Source organism: Octopus bimaculoides, chromosome 7 (genome assembly GCF_001194135.2).
Source record: "Octopus bimaculoides isolate UCB-OBI-ISO-001 chromosome 7, ASM119413v2, whole genome shotgun sequence".
Taxonomy (NCBI): domain Eukaryota; kingdom Metazoa; phylum Mollusca; class Cephalopoda; order Octopoda; family Octopodidae; genus Octopus; species Octopus bimaculoides.
Genome location: NC_068987.1, coordinates 68,754,493 through 68,759,723, shown reverse-complemented (window position 1 = coordinate 68,759,723; position 5,231 = coordinate 68,754,493). Strand labels below are relative to the sequence as shown.

At 33.9% G+C, this 5,231-nt stretch overlaps 1 protein-coding gene across 1 annotated transcript in view; it reads left to right on the top strand.

The window, feature by feature from the left end:
* LOC106874518 (5'-AMP-activated serine/threonine-protein kinase catalytic subunit alpha) overlaps nt 1-5,231 on the top strand; it is a 616,447-nt gene that overhangs the window by 468,583 nt on the left and 142,633 nt on the right. The window lies entirely within an intron of this gene.

The following is a 5,231-nucleotide window of genomic DNA, read 5'->3' as shown; positions in this document are numbered from 1 at the left end:
CTCTCTCTCTCTCTCTCTCTCTCTCTCTCACACACACACACACACATACACACACACATATTTCACTTGTGTCTTATCTGTCGTTATTTCTATTTCCTTTTCCTTTCTTTTCCTTCTACCTTATGTTCCCATTTGCATCATTTCTTATATTTTTATTGTTATTATTATAACCACATTTTTTTTTACAAAGGGATTGTTGACCGTATTTTTCTTCTCTTTACTTTGCCATATTATTTTTCTTATTTCTGTTTTCTGTTACTTTTTTTCTTTCTTTTCCTTACGTTATTATTCTTTCGCCAATTTTTCACCCTAACATTCTCCCCACTCCCCATCTCACTCAATTGTTCATTCGCTCATCCAATCTCTCCCTCTAATACTTTCTCTCTGTGCCAAACTAAAGTTTTTTCTTCAGGCTCATGCATTCGCTCTCAATGTCAACAATCTGCTCTCATTTCTGCATATATGCATACATTTTTACATACGCGTGCTTGTACGTGTCCATATGATAGTTTCTAGTTACACATACATACATGCATACATAGAAACATACACACCACACACACACACACACACACACACACACACACATATATATATATATATATATATATATATATATATATATATATATATATATATATATATATATATATACATACACGTACACATCCATGTATATATATGTGTATATGTATACATGTACATATTATGTATATATGTGTGTTTGTATATACATATATATATATATGCATCTTTTCATACACGTACACATCCATGTATATATGTGTATATATGTATATTTATGTATATGTATACATGTACATATATGTATATATGTGTGTGTTTGTATATACATATATATATATATGCATCTTTACATGCACACGCACGCGCACGCACACACATGCACGCGCGCACGCGCGCACACACACACACACACATACACACACTCACACACACACACAGAGGTTGCAGAATCAGTGTTTCTTCATTCATTCAGTTTCTTTTTTCGAGGTTTTAGTCTTTCTATGACACATGGTAATTTCTTTTTATATAGTTTTTATATTTCATTCTCTTCCCTCTCACTCTTTCTTCCCGCGTTCTGTCCACTCACTCACTCAGACACACACACACACGCACACACACACACACACACACACACACAGACACACACGCGCGCGTGCACACCATACACACATACGCACGTATGCACATACGTACGCTCGCATTTGTCAGCCATCTAATTCCCAGGTAGTCTAACTTGCAAGCCTTGCACACCTGAAGACATAAGACAGTCTTCAATCACCTTGTCTCTTGCTCATTTATCTATACGGTTTCACGCGCTCACACACATACGCGTGCGCACGTACACAAAAAGAAAGAAAGAAAGAAAATCAGGGGAAGGAAGAATAAAGAAAAAGAAAAGAGGAAGTGACGCAGTCAGCTTTCTTTTCTTTTGTCATGTCTCCAAACTGTGTTGTTATCATTTCACTTGAGATTTCCAAACCAGACAATTAGATCCAAGGCTGTACCGTTTTGGCCAACCTCCAGTCCAAATTTTCCCTTGTCTTCTGCTATTATCATTATCACTACTACCACCGCCAACACAACCTCTACTCCAATCACCATCATAATCATCATAATCATCATAATCATCATTCCCAAAACTTCAAAATCGAAAGCTTTTGATATCAAGCTAACAATGATACATTTATAAATTCTTTCTCATCCAATCTCTTTCTTTCTTCTTTAATTTTTTTCTCACTCATTGTTATTATTATTATTATTATTATTATTATTATTATTATTATTATTATTATTATTATTATCATTATCATTATTATTATTATTATTATCATTATTATTATTACATTTTTTTTAAAGATTTTTCACCTCTGGGAAGTTTTGACAAAGTAAGGTCTTGCCATTTTTTTTGTTTGTTTGTTTGTTCTTTTTTCACTGCCAAAATTTTATGCTGAATACTCTTGTTGTGACACTGTCTCTCGGTGAAAGCTGAGAATGACACAAACAGGCAGCTATTTTCTGGTTAGATGTCTTTTCAGATATTTGTTGGATAAAAGAAGAAAATAAGCGATGGAAGAAATATAAAAGGTTCCAGTCTTGATTTTTGTCAACCCGAGGGTATCATACAACCTTAGAGAACTCTCACATACACATTCTCTTACCCTTTCTCAATTTCTCTGTGTTTGTATGAGAGTGGTTGTGTATATGTGCGAGTGTGTGTGTTTATGTTGTATGGCATCAACATTTCCCTGTACAATTTCAAGTTGTGAGAGTATAAAGTGAACTGCTGTTGAATAGTGTGTAGTCTAACTTAACTGAAGAGAGGTAGGTGAGGTGGTATTGAACGGTCTATAGTCTAATTCCATTTCATCTTTATAAACTCTTTCACTTCATATACACGTTTAATGTTCTAGAGAAAAGCGTGAACCTGAAAATAGGAGCTGATTAACTGCAGACAATGGATAGAACATCAAACAGTTGTTTCAATTAATAACAAACATCTGTACGCGTCAACGAGGGAGACTTTGAGAGGTCGTACGAAAATACTAGAAATAAGTGTTAAATCTCCCTCAAATTGCATCTAACCATCTGAAGGAAAAAAAATGGAAAAGAGGATTGTGTCAAGGCTAGAACACTTTTTTACACAGGTCTGCGCCATCGAGGTAGATTTGAGATTAAGCAACGTTAACAGCATGAAAAGAAGATGAAGATTTATTATTTCTAACTTAAGGATAGATACACAAATATATCCAGTGGAGAAGCTTGAAAACAAAACTGGAGCGATGAGTTTTCAATTTTCTTTAACAAAATTAAAATTGATAGGGAAAATTAGAAAATTTTAGTTTTCACACTTTCCATGGCTTTCAGTAAATCAGCTGTAAAAAAAGTAAAAACGGATCTTACTGGAAATACAAATACTAACATTGGATTCCGTTTGTCGGAGGTTTTATGATGTAATCACCAACTCTCTATTTTGGTCTTTCAGTTTATTTTTCGCCCCAGTTTAGGTTTGAATGAGCAGATCATATGGTTGGGGATGTTTCAGTTGTAACCTTCACATACTTTCTATTTTTACGGTCATACTGAAATGCTTACATTTCATTGCGAAGTGTCATTGAAAAGAAATTTAGTCGCTATTTCTAGCAAGCAGAACGATCGCATAGAGTTTTATTCGTTGGTTCATACGCTTAAAATAATAATACCGTGCTCATGATGGAACAAAATCATGGGAGATGATTATGAATAGATTAGTTCAAGGTGATGTAGGGTAATCAAATATAATCTAGGGTTCAGATCGACTACTAGGGTTCAGATTGATAACTTTAAGGGCCTGGGGACTGATGAATTTTCAGATTGCTGTATCAGTGATTGACAATTACATTGCGGAAGTAGTGATCTTTAGTAAAAATTGCAAGATGCTTAATTTCTAGTTCAAATCGTGCCTTGAGCGAGTTTGACTTTCAGCACTTAATATACAGAATATTTAAAATGAAAAATTTGTCACACAAATGCCGGAGACCTTGGAACCATAGGTGTAGGGTTTGTTTTGCTTGCTAATTTTCTTGCCTTTTCGCATCTCCTTATAGCTTGAGGATGATGAAGTTATATCGTTGCTCATTTCTTAGTTCCTAGAAGACAACAGGCTTGCATTAGTGACATTGAACATTCTTTCAGTCATTCCTACATAATTTCCTAATACTATATATATATATATGTATGCAAGTAGCATGCATGGGTTTATGCATGAATGTGTGTGGTGTGTAAGTGTGTGCGTGTGTGTGTGTGTGTGTGTATGTGTATGTTTTTGTGCGTGTGTGTGTGTGCATAATATACTGTTCCGCGATGGCGAGACATATACATATAGACAGACAGACGGACAGATAGATAGACAGATAGACAGACAGATAGATTAATAGATAGATAAATAGAAAGATAGATAGATAGAGAGATAGATAGATAGACAGACAGACAGACAGACAGACAGACAGACAGATAGACAGAGGGACAGACAGACAGACAGACAGACAGACAGACAGATAGATAGATAGATAGATAGATAGATAGATTGATAGATAGATAGTACATATCTGAAGATTGCAGTAGCGTGAAACTCGAGACGTGAAAGAGACCCCCAGGTTCAGTTTCAAGAAAGCGTTCTCTATGGCATGTATCGAACATACAATATATGTGTATGTGCTTGTGTGTGTGTAAGTGTGTACAGATATATGTATCTGCTTTTGTGTGTGTCTGTGTGTGCATATAATATGGTTGTTAGCATGTAAGTGTACACGCAGACGCATAAACATAGATCTCCATGTACAGGTAGTTATCAGTATATGTGCGATGAGCCAATTCAACAAATCTTTCTGGACGAAGATTAAACGACATCTGTCAGCTATCGAATAAATACCCCTTGTTGCTTGAGTGCTTAATATAGATTTGCTTCTCTGTGGAGAACGGTGTTCGTATGATTCGAAACAGCTGCGTCATGCCATATGGGAATGATCTGGCGATATATTTGTAATCATATATATTTTATTATTTAGTTTTTTAAACCGATATAAGATTTCAACAAGATGATACATAGTTTGCTGTCGTCCTTGGTTAGTTGCAACAGTGTGTTGATGATTATGCCTCATTGTGGGTAAATGCATCTATATGCATATAGACATAAGTTTCCACACACAAATGCATGCACATAATTATATAAAGGTTTTGACTGTATGAATATAAATAGACACACACAAACACACACACATAAAGATAAAGAAAGATAGATAAATAGATAGATAGATGTATACATACATACATATATATATGTATATATATGTATATGTATATGTGTATATATATATATATGTGTGTGTGTATGTATATATATATATATATATATATATATATGCACATATATATATATTATATATATATATATACATATATGTGTATACGTACATATATACAAATGTATATGTAAATATATATATATATATATATATATATATATATATATATACAATCATATGTGTATACACATACACAGATATATATACGCATATATATATATTTCCATATATTTGCGTATTTTTGCTTAGCTATTTATAAATTCTCATAGTTGTCAGTGTATTTTGCACCCCCCACGTTCAAGAGTAATCGATAAAATTACTGCTTTTATCACCAGAAGTTTCACAACAGATGTATGTGTAAGT